This window comes from Lutjanus erythropterus, chromosome 7 (genome assembly GCF_056507025.1).
Source record: "Lutjanus erythropterus isolate fLutEry1 chromosome 7, fLutEry1.hap2, whole genome shotgun sequence".
NCBI classification, from domain to species: domain Eukaryota; kingdom Metazoa; phylum Chordata; class Actinopteri; order Lutjaniformes; family Lutjanidae; genus Lutjanus; species Lutjanus erythropterus.
The window spans coordinates 19,606,850-19,619,924 of NC_139323.1; positions in this window are offsets into that span (position 1 = coordinate 19,606,850).

Sequence of the window (13,075 nt, forward strand, 5' to 3'; positions counted from 1 at the left end):
ACACAAAATGTTCCCAATTAAAATGAAGATGAATTGCAGCAGCGGGTTCCCTGTTGTGGCTCTGCTTTGGTCTCTAAATCTTTGCCATACAGACAGGTCGTTAAGCACTAAAGGCTGCTTTGGTCCCGCGGCATCACAGCCTGAACACATCACATCCCTACCCAAGAGGTCTGTGTGTACTGCACACCAGAGCCACAAAGCTGTGCAGGGTGGAGGGGGGTGTTTTGATCCAGAGAAATCATTAACATGCATAATTCAAGTTATAGCGTCTTTAAGATGTCCTGCACTGTGAAAGCATGTAACCCCCAAAGTTTTCAGGATCCCCCTTTATTTTCTTAAAGGTGCAGTAACCGATGCTGGATGACATCAGTTGGTAAAGTATCATTCCCAGATTGGTGGCTCGACGATAGCTGATTGTTGAGACTAATTCCCTGTTTGTCAAATACTGTCAGTTATCTAATTAATTAATGTAATTATCTTTCTGATTGGCCAAATTGTCTCATCATGGGCTAGATTTTCTAGGGGGCATATATAGACATATATACACACATGCATACATACATACATACATACATACATACATACATACACATATATCCTATTATGTGTGCCAAGATTAATAGTTTAGAGGTTTTTCATTAAAGTTTACAGTTCTGGTATCATTAATGTTTTTTCCTTTGATCAGATCTTGTTGATTGTCTTGTGACCCCTCACATTAATTGCACAGCCTTCACTGCGTAACTATAGCTGCTAATTCACTCTATTTAATACATGAAAGTCCGATGTGATAACCTGACGTGCGAAGCGATTTGATCTTGTTCCTAATTGCTCAAACATGTCCAATGTTTTTTCTATAATGGACAATATAGTTCTGTTCTGCTACCGTGATGTCTTTGTGCATCACAAGAGCCTTTTGTGTCTTTTTCTTTCTCTTGTCTTTGTCACTCTGCATGGTGCCACTCTGATCACTTCATCTAATGGAGCACAAAGCAAAAAGAACAGAGACTGCTGATCATCCGCTCTTATCTCCCTTGGGGTTTTATGTTACAACATGACGCGCACACACACACACATAATGTTATACGTTCACCACACACAGAAACATGTCTAAATTCTCCCTCACCTCTCTCTTCTCCCACACAAATGCTGAACAGCAAAGTTAAAAAAAAAAAAACAACTTCTTTTTTCCAGTTGGGCAGACGTGCAGTGAGCTATACGCTGTTTACCCCATTATCGCCCCTGACCGCTGAGACCAAATCAAATGGAAAAGTACACACACATATATTTGTAGCCGGGGGGAGACGCTGGTGAGATATGAGATCCACATCAGGTCAGCAGCTTGGCGCTTTCTAACTGGAGAGGTTTTGTCTCTGTGGTCCACTCCTCTCCCTGAGGGAATACATTGTCTGGTCTGGTCTGGTTTAGAGCAGCGGTGCAGTCTGTAAAATGCTTTAAAAGCTCATAGTTGTAGTAATCTGAAGGGAGTAACCCGGTTTGCCTCTAATGGTGGTGGTGGAGAGTGTGTGAAGAAGTGTGAATAAGGAAGACTGAAACTTCCCAGAATCAAAGGTCATTTTGAGTTTACTCTGTACATGTACAAGAAATTCTTGTATCAGTTCTGGAAGAACCTCTCTCTTGTTCTCGTCCACCTGTTCCTGCTGTGTGCCATCCCTGTTGATTCAGCAGCTCGACTGGAACCTCTGGTGGTGGTATAACTTTAATCGGGAGGCCTCTGTCCTTCATGTCATTGGTAGCTTCGCTGATTGTATGGTAGAGTCGCGTCCCATCCTCATAGAAGACACAAAGTTTGACGGGTAGGGGGTCTGAAAGCGGATCCTCTTCTCCCTCAGCTCACTTCACATCATTAAACTCCTTTTGCTTGCTCAGCACCACAGCTGGGTAGTCATGGTCAAAATAGATCCTATGGTTGTTTAGTAGAATCTCCTTCTTTTCCCATGCTTTACGCAGGACTTCTTCTTTTGTTGTGTACCGGTGAAATTTAATTATAATCGATCTGGGTTTATCTGTAGCTGGGGGCTTAGGAGCTAACGCTCTGTGTGCCCTCTTGATATGAAGTTCAGTGGTCAGGGGGATACCTAGTTTGTCTCTGAGGAGTTTCTCCACAAAAACTATTGTCGAGCTTGCTTCTTCGTTTTCTGGCACGTTGTATATCCTTATATTCTCTCTCCTTGCTCTTCCTTCTTGGTCGCCAAACTTGCACTTGTAATGCTACGCGTTTGCGTAGCATTGAGATTTCGGGTATTATAACTTATATAAAAGTAACAGTATAGCAAAACTATGATGCTCACATGTAGTGCGCGAATCACATGCGTGCTGAACCGTAGAGGGCGATCCGTACAGGACACTGGTCAACTGTGATCCGTTGCACCCCTAGTTGTGAATATGTCCTTTGTAATGTAACCTGTAACCCCACAAACTAATGTTGTTAGTTGATAATGTGCTTGTTTGTCTTGAGAGTAACACTCAGTTACTAGAGCCACTAAGCGAGATAGCTAGACATGTTAACAACTGTATCTTCCATTAGCGCAAAAAATTAACTTAATTAATTAATTTGCTCTCTACAGCTCCATCCACACCATCTCAAGATTTACAGGCCTGCTGTGTCTATTTACCGTTGCTAAGCTATGATTGGACACTTGCTGTTCTGAGGCAGAGGTTTAGCGAACGTTCAAACTGATAATGTAACAGCTTATTACAATTTGTCACAATTTTTGTTTTTGCTCTGCAGCAAGCTCAGATTTCAGCTGCTGAGAGATAATTAGTTAATTAACAGAGGCGGCTTGAAATTGGTAATGTATCATACCGCCATACTGCCAGGAAGTGAAACCTGTGGCTGCATGCTTTGGAACATGATCAGCAGTGATGTTGAGTTTGAGGTAGCTGACTAAAAGATGCAAAAGCACAGGGGATGTTGGGAAATATAGAGAAAGGATACATGGCAGTGGACAAAATTACTTTTGCACCAGAATAAAAGAGTGTATGCATGTGTTTTTCTACAGTATGTGTGTATTATGGCCTTTGTGATGTACATGTGTGACTGACTGGCAAAGCTGTTGAGAAGAAGTGAGACCTCTTCATCTATGAGTGCTGCACAGGCTCCTGAAATGTGATAGAAGTAATTATGGCACTCAGCGATGCATGTAGAAAATGCAGATAACACCGGCTCTCTGAGAGAATTCCTCAACAGCGGCTTTGCCGTCTGTCCTGCACAATTACAGGCTGAGGAAATTGTGATACTTCTTCAGTGAATCACTTAACCAACTACTTCTGGTTCTTCACAGATGCATGTTGTACCTTAGTGCTCATACTTCATTTACATAAAAAGAGCAGATAATATATTCAAAAGGGAAACATTCACCAACAGAAGTCCTGAGCAGCCACTAACAAGACGTTTTCACATTTTACTTTCATTGTAATGTTTTACTTTCAGTATTTTGATAACCTAATTACATCTCAAACCTTTATAAAGTCTGTGATTACTCATGAATTTGCACTCACACAGTTTGCATCCTCTCTGTAGACACCATATTAATTTGTAGTAATTAGTATAATAAAACTGTTGTCATTGGGCTTTTAGCTAATGTTCTTTACCAGCTGTTAATAAGGCTTCAATTGTCAAAAGCTCCCAGTACTTTAATTTAATTTTGTTATGCTTTGGGAGTTTGATTCAATGGTCCCATGATTTCGGTGTAGAAGAAGTTACTCTTCTGCAGTAGATAGCTTAGTGTGGTGCATATGCATCACTTTTTTATATTGTATATCTGCATGCAGTGTAATAAGTAAGTAGCCTGCACTCTCAAAAGTAGGAAAATAGACCATTTGGAAATCCAGATTTCATGATTTTTGCCATCACCTATACTTAGGACTGTAATGGTTCATGTATGTATGCCAAACTATCACGGGCCACTGCAAGCGGCCAACTCTGACAGGTGCATGTTCCGCCTGAGTAACTTTTATCTGTACACCATTAGAAACATATGCAGAGGTTGGCCCAAAAAGCTGGCATGTGATTGCAAATGAAATGTGGGACCTGGAGGACCTGCCTGTGTCCTTTGAATTGTTGTAGGGTACATCAATGGAAACACACTGAACATGCTAACAAACCAGGGTCTGATGTTAATGTTTTTCCTAGTTTTTCCTACTGTATAAAACACTACACAACACTTCTTTCTTCAGAGAACAGTATCTATTAGCTATATTATGGCCAACAAAGAAGGGATCAAAGAGATAAATAAAACTGTAAAGAACAGAAGGGGTAGGGCCAGAAAAGGGTTTTTCAAACTTCCTCTTCCCCCTATTAAACATGAACAATATTTTTATATTCATTATTTGTCGTTAATGTGCTGTTGTTGTCTTTTTTCTTTTTTATAGCTTGTTTTTATTTTGCTTGTATTAACATATTCAGTAAACTTCAAACTCAACATTATATTTAACTGGGAATTTGTACAGATCAGTTCAGTAAGATCAGTGAAATGTTTAAGTGCTATTTCACAGTAATTAAATCAGTAATTATCGTCTATCGACGATGGGCTGAATCCATCGCCGATTGATTCTTTTGGCCGATTTTTAGGGCGATATTTGTTATTTGATTTTGCTAATGTAATAGTCTGCAGACTGACATCCTGAGGAGTGAGAGGAAAACAGCCTGCAGAGTCAGACTCTTAACACTATTTTCATGCAGTGAATTAAGGATTTATTTTGACCAAACCAGAGCTGGTGATTGTTGGGAGAGTGGACAGACTAACAAAGACAGTTTTGGTGAGTTCTACATGTTTTTGTCAAGTCTGAATTAAGCGTGTTTTCTGAGGAATTAACAAGCCAATTAAGGTCATCTTAATTTGGTAAAAAAAAGAAACTTGAAATCAGAAGGTGTACAGTTGTATTTCTCTATTTAAAATGGAAAACAAATGTGAGAACGTCATTTCTAGACAGTTTGTGACTTTATTTTGTCTACTGGACATAGTGAACGCATGCAGCATGCGTAACATACTGAATTCACTACTTGCACACATCTCCCAGCTGAGACCCGAGAGGTCAGGAGGAGGTGCGAGGGGGACGAAGATATCACCAATCTGATGGATGGGCTGACAATGACTATTTGAAGAAATTTAACATATCGCCCAACTCTACCGGTTACACCCTCTGTGCCCTCTCTGAACAGGTGAGCCACCTGTTTGACGCTGTGGTTGCCGTGGAAACATGATCCATTTTTATCAGCTTTAGCCGGGAACTCTCTGCAGACAGTGCAGTACATAGCCGGTATTGTAGCATCATACTCCGCCCACAGATATATTTCATTCCATGAAGGGAGAAACGTTCTGCATCTCTTCTCTGCCTCATAAGCTTATTTAACTAACTTTGGCTGCAAGCCTTCCGCCATGATGTTTGAATGAACATCTGATGTCTGCACGTTAGCAGAGACGCTCAGCCAATGGAGACAGCGGCACGCTGTAACTGGCCACTCTGGGGCTCCGTAGTAACACTACCGAGAGAGGAACAACATAATGATGATAATAAAAAAAATGATCCGAGTCAGTCCTTGCCTGATCGGGCACGTCTGGGCAGGTTTTGCTTGCCTGCTGGTTATTTTTAGTTGCTCTGGGCATTCGGGCAACCAATAATGTTGGATCCTGCAAACATTCAGCGGCATCATCCAGATGAAACAAAATATATTCTTCTGAACTGAACTCCAACACCAAACCGTGACTCCTAAACCCGGGTATGAACCAAACCATGACTTCTGTGTGCAGTTACATTCCTACCTGCACTGTACTTTCATAAATCCTCAGAACAAAATCTCTACATCCTGAAAACCAGTACCAATCACTACCCTCTTATCTGCCAGAATCCTGAAGTTCTAGATTTTACTAAGAAACTTGTTACTTTTCTTTTTATGAGGGGATATTTGTCTGATCTCTCTTATGTATTTTTCTTGCAGTGATTTCCTGGAGTCTTGTCGTCACTGTGAAATTTCCACAAAACCAGCACAGACTCCAGGAAGTGACTGTGCCCTGCTAAGAAACAGTCTGGCACGTTACCCTCTGCAAACAATAATTTTGTATTTTAAGATCTCTTCATGCTATTATCATTGGCTGTTTTTCTAATATCATCCATTTTGCTCAGAAAAATAAAATATTGCTCTCGCTCAATGCCGGAAAGGCAGCGGTTAGAACAGCGTCATCTCTTTCGAGTTCTTGGGAGACGTGATTTTGACAATCAATTTGTGGATTTCATACAATAATTCATTATACTTATATAGCGCTTTTCAGGATACTCAGACACTTGACAAAAAAAAAAGAGAAAGATAGTAACAACATACAACAATATAGCAAACAACAAAAAGAAAAAAACAAGCAGGGGATGAGGAGAAAAAACTGTCAATGATTGAAAGCAGTGTTGAACAGGTGAGTCTCTCTGGGAAGAGAAGGCGAGTCTCGGATGACTTTGTCCGAGTGAGTTCCAGAGGGTGGGAGCAGCGATGGAGAAGGCCCCGTCCCCCCAGAATTTGTGCTTAGTCCGGATGGGTGGGGACAGGTTAGCACGCAGGGTTAGTGGCGTGCAGCTGCATAAAATCTTAGAGGCAACAGAAAACTTGCATCATGCATGAATTAAATATTGATAAATATTTTAAATGACTAGTATTTCTGGTGCTGACTAGCATGGGTGAGGACGTTTAATAGTATAGTCGACTAATCGCGTGCATCCCTACTGGCCACTGCTTAAAAAGAGGCATTGCAATGAAATGGAAGTCAGATGTTGCATTACCAGTTGGATTGTGGCTGTTAGGAGGGACCGTAGAATACGTCTGGAAAAGATAAAGATAAGACATTCACTGCAGGATAAAATTCATTTTTTTCTGTAAATTATGGCAACCCCTCAATGGAGAATCTCGCATCAAACATGACTGAGTGATTGTCTGCTTGTCTCTCATATTTTCTAACCTCTTATCTTCTACCACTAAAAGTGGTCTACAGTCCAGAGTAATCCATTTCGCCAGCGAATTTGTGATTTTGTCTGATGTCGACTTACTAATTTTGGCCCGGAGTCCAGTCATTTGGTCCAGTGTGGGCTGCCGACACCGCTTGCTCGTACTCGGACCAGGACTGCTAGCGCTAACAGCTCCGGCGGTTTCAGTGCTCGCTGCAACATGCTTTGCATTCAGGTGGTACCACAGGCTTGATGTGCTTCGGTGGTATGCAGATTCTTTTTTGCACAATTTGCACAAAACCACGCTCTTATCAAGGCTTCCATCAGGCAGTTTTTTAAAATGAAACTTGCCCTCCATCAGTCCAAGCAATGTACTCTCATCGGATTCCTCCATGCACACACACACACACACACACACACACACACACACACACACACACACACACACACACACACACACACACACACATTTTTAAATAAAATCCTAAGATATTTGTCAGAATGATGACTAGTAGTCCAAACTGCCAAAACGTATAGACCTTATGGATGAGGAGTTGAAACAAGAGAGAGACACCAAAGTACAAACCCCATGAATTAGTCAGTAAGTCAGTTACTCATCCAGTGTGTGTTATTTCTGCAGGCCAGCCTCGGTGTGTGGCTGCTTATTTAGCCTCAAAGCTGTAGGGAATGTGCAATAGTTCTTCGTTTCCTTCCCGAGGAGAGTAATGAGAATTACAGAGACAGATGGTGTGCATGTGGTAGCTGATGTTTCTACCAGTGTACTCCACAGACTGGGAGCCAGAAAGAGCATGAGATCCACAAAGTTTGGATCCCCGGGTAACAATTTTTCCTGAGCATCACTTTATTGCACTGTGCCGAGGCACAATAGCAGGCTCAACTCCTCATGTAGCAGAAATTAAAGATGGTTCAAGTTACCAAAATGTACACAAGGATAACATATGAGTTAAAACTTTCCTAGGGTTTTTAATGTTTAATGAGAATCAGCTGTCCACAGTGTTTACTGTCACAAATTACGATGCTTTTTGGCTCTTTTCTCCTTTTCTTTGTTTTTTTTTCATTGTCTTTCAAATTCAAGTGCATTTTGTTATTTAAACATAATAGATACTTCTGAATTACTGTTTCTCTCTTCATTGTTTATTGTGAATGAGAAGGTCTGTGTGTGTTTGTATGGATGAATTTGTGTGACTTCATTTTTCCTCAAACATCAATAGACATGTCTTCATTTTGTGATGAAGTATAAGCTTTTTTTCATTCTGACTTGATATTCATATGTGGAGTATCTAAGACTCCTTCAGCCTCTTGTTCAAAATGGATCATCTGGTTTAACTGGTCGTCTAACAAGTTAACCAACATGTTTTCATGTTGTCTATTACATAAGCATATGTATTGTTGTACCTCAATTACTATTGTAATATGTAATGACTGTTGTTAAGTCAGTGGGGTGGGGAGACGCAATCTTATGTTCAAATTTACCCTTTAAATCACCCCTTTACTTTGGAAAAAGAAAATGCTACACTCTATTATCTTGATATCAAACTGAGTTGACACTGACTGATACTGCTTTAATAAAGGCAAGTAATTAAATCTCTATGAATTTATCAATGGTGACTAATGTGCATGTTAGAAGTGCTTACAGATTAAACAAATTAAAATGATTAATATCCCAGAGATTTTATATTTTATGACATACACACAAGTAAGGGAAGTAATAATTACAGGTAGAGATAATATCTAATCTCTATTACCTGTAAAGATCCACATGTATTTATGTTTCTCAAAACTGACATGTTAGTTCTATCAGCTGCTTGACTGTGATGGGAAAAATTAAGCCCTTAAACACTGAGAAGTTTTTATTTAATGTTTGCAAGTTGCACATTATATGTGTATGTTAATTGAATTTGACAGTGGTTGCCAACTTTTTTCGCTTGTAGCTCTTTAAAATGAAGCCATCTCTACGTCTCTCTAGTGCACAACGTGTGGACAAAAGTGAAGGCAGCTTTCCTTTTGGATTGTTTAATTTAAAGATTTTAAAGAACCTGATGAGGAGAAAGTATTCAATATTTTGTAAGAAAAAAAAGGAAAATTGGGGAAATTTTGTCAATGTCAAACAGTTTTCTTTTCTTTCTTCTTCTTCTTCCTTTTACAATCTTGGGAACAGAGGTAAACAGCAACATTGGTTTGGAATTTATAGTCAGTGTCCCTCCATAAGAAATACAGTAATGGTTGTATGTTGTGTTTCATAGGTTTGTCCTTTTTGCACTTATAATATGATGAAAGAAAATTACTTTATCAGACCAGAGAGAATGAGTCATATAGACTGAAAGATCTCTGTACAAACACAGTAGTACATGAAAGCAGCAATGAAATGATCAGCACTGTGTCACCTGGACTTTCCAGTCCTGAGGGCGGGCTCTTAAGCTCAGCTGCCCGTCAGCCTTCAGAATAATAAGTTTCACCCACGCACAGCCTTTGTTCTTGTACCTTTGTCTGCGTCCACAGCTGAAGGAGGAAATGGGAAAGGCGTTATGGAATGATGGAGCTGTGAACTGGTGCTACTTCACCAGTCAGAGCAGGAGTGCAGCATGCTACATGATGCGTCATTACAGCGATTCCATAATGGCGATCTAATTAGGCCCAGGCGGCACGGCAGCAGCGTTTCATGTCAATCATTTCTTTTTTAGGCGCTGTCTTACTCTGGCTGTCCTTCCTGCCCCACCTTCATCTGCTTTCTCTAGTCTATCTGCACCTGTCTGTCTCTCTCTGAGTTTTCATGTTTTTATCTTTTATCTTCTCAGCCTCCTACACTTTTCTTTCTGCTTTCACAAATATGGAAAAGATACATGAGAGACACGAGGAAGAGCAACAAATGTGTTTCTCCGTGCAGGAGACTCAGGCGAATCATTGTGCTTTTAATGACAGAATCTCTACTGGTAATGTAGGGAATGGGTTAGACGGAGGTTGGAACACATGAACAATGACAATTACAAAGCTTCATTCATGCTGGCCACCTACACAGTGTGATGCATACGAACTCTCACAGAGGTGAGTCAAAGGCTAGAAAGCACGAAAGACTCTTAGCACTGAGCTTTTTTCCACAGAGCATCAGCCAAAACAAAATCATCAGGGAACTGAGTTGAAAATATGTACATGTACAGTAAAATATATTATGTTTAAATGTCATTAAATGGAAATTATTATAAAATAATATTAATTAACAGGAATTAGGGTCAAGAAGGCAAATCAAAATAAAAAATGAAAGTGAAATGTATGTGGATGACCACATATTTCAAATTACAAAACATGTGATGTGCTTACAAATCACTCAAGTCAACCCCCAGAGCCTGTCTATCTTATAAGTGACAGCTAGTAACTGGGCGCAGACAATTTAAAAGTCTTTACTGCCTCTTCTTACTCGGATGAAGACAGTGCTTCAATGGTGAAACGTTTGCGGCTGCACCTCATTAAAAAGCTTTCAGACCTCATCAGCCCTGATACCGTCCTAATTGTCCTGTCTGGTGGGGTATTTCGTCATCAGGGTTCCTGCAGTTTTTCCAATTTTAAAACTCATTACTTTTCTAGACTCCAATTTCCAGACTTATCTGTTGATTTTTGGGCCATATTTGACATCTGAGTATAAATATCTAGATGTTTATAATATAAACAAACATGTTTAAAAATCCAACTAGTAACAAGTAAGTTACACCCTGACTGTGTAAGCTGAATGATTTTACAAAGTTTGCATCCAACTTTCTTTTTGTAACCAGACTTCATATATGGGATTGTCAGACCTCAGGAAAGTGGCATTTTCCCCACTGTGGCCTGCAGTCCCCACTCCTGCACAGAAAGTTGGGCGATGTTCCACTGCCAAGTATCTCTGTCCAAGGCGGACGTAAACTAACCGGTGTACTTATACTTGCATTATTTCCCTTAACATATTAAATATAATATCATTGTTACCTTTTTTAGTCTGTTTTAAAACTAAGAAGTGTAAAGACATCTTGACTTTCAGGTCCTCGCATTTGGTCACGACACCAACCCCACCCATGGAGAAAAAGGTATATGTACGTCTGTCAGAGCCTGATGCTGCTTGTTTACACCAGTTGGATAATCTTTTCTCTTTGTTTCCTCCCTCCTCCACCCTCTTCACCACCAGTCTTCATATCCATGTCCAGGTTAAGCTCATCAGAAGTCCACTCCTCATCACATCCAGATCTTCAGCCATCTCTTCACCATCACCAGTGTCTCGACTCCCTTCCTATACTAATCGTGGCTTCTCTACCCCTTTTATGATTGGGTGTAAGCGCCAAAGACTTTTCACATATCTCATCTTGATTGTGCATATGTGAATTATATGTTTTTCACGCACTCAGAACGAAGTCTCTCCTAATTGCAATTTGTTTGCTGTTCCCACTGTCACAATTACAGAAGTCTCAGAAGTCTCACAACGACCAAGATAATAAACAACAAATGAAACCATCGCACTGAAGCAGGGGTCTGCAAACATTAGTATCAAAAGAGCCATTTCTCCTGAAGACTATTCAGAACTATCCAATTCAATTATTCAATTATCTATTTTCCTCTGAGGCTTTTCTTTTTTTGGATTTGACATCCAAAGTTAGTCAAGGGAGACATTACAGAGGGAAAAGTGCTGAGCCACAGTCGTAGGCTCTGACGCACATTTTTTAAATGGTGCATTTGGTGTATAGACCACACATTATCACAGTTGGAGAATGTAAGAATCACTTTTGCTCTACAACTATAAGTGAAATTTTTAACGTTAAAAAGTAATTATAGTAATTTGAAGTAGGTACACATTTCCATATTTTATTTTTGTCAAAGCCACAGGGAGCCACTGGAGAGGGGCAAAAGAACCACATTTGACTCTGGAGCTGCCGGTTGCAGACTACTGCACTAAAGAAAGAACATTTAAATTTTTAACAGACACAGTCTCATCTGCATCAGTCTTTAGTCCTTTTGTATCTCTGAGAGCATCTTGAAAACACAACACAGATGCTCACTGTAATTTCAACAGACATTGTGGCTTCGCTCCAGAATGTGCCTGCCTCCCTCAGCGCTCACAGCAATTAAACTAGATTTTGTGTCAGTGTAGTTTTTCTGTAAGTATACACTGGCTTTTTCTTTGTCTGCTCAGTCACGGTGGTTATTACAGTTTAAGTTACCCAGTTCTTCTGTTTAGTCTTTGAACAATCTGTCACTGCTTTAAAAAAATGTAAAACACAATTCATTTTATGTCCGTAGATTTCTCCTATAACAAACTCCTAGAACAAAATATTGGGTTGACTCGTACCTCGACCTCCTTTTGCATTTTATTGGACATGAACCGACATAATTTATATAATCATGAAGAAAAACAATACGGCAAAATAAATCCACTCTTTGACTGACAAGACAAGCTCCCTGCAGTCTTTTGTCATTAATGGTTTCAACATACTGTGACACATGCTGAGACATGATGTGACAGGGATGTCATGTTGGTTTGAAGACCTCAGGCTGTCACAGACACAGGTAAGAATAATTATAGCTGCAAGCAGCAGCAACCAAGCTCCAGTGGAGAAATTAAGTCACAAAGACAATGAACATAATTCAAAAATTAACCTTAAAAAGAATCATCCTAAGAGTAACTTCAGACTGAGAAGCAGTGTTTCAGTGCCCTCTCTGGTTGAGGTGTACATGGATGCACCTCAATAAAACTGAGCCACGTTTGAAGTCAATGTAAAAGACTCATCAACACACAAATAAACACACACCTGTGACCACATTACTTAAGTATAACTGCACCAAATCCTTCCGCTACATGTACTACATTGCATGGTGGAAGATAATTATGTTAAATATTTGAATTATTGCGTTTTTCTGTTGCTGTGAGTTTATTTTCTGAAATCTTGTTGCCAGGTATGTGGAGTTACCATTTTATAAAAGCAATACGTCATGCATGGCCATGATTTACAGTAATTTTAGGACAGCTAAGAGGGTTTTAGGCCTAACAACTGCCCTTAGCTGTGCTACAGGCACAGTAAATGACACAATGTGATGGAGTAGCAAAACCAAGAACAAAATCAAGATTATTAGGGGTTTAAAGTTACTT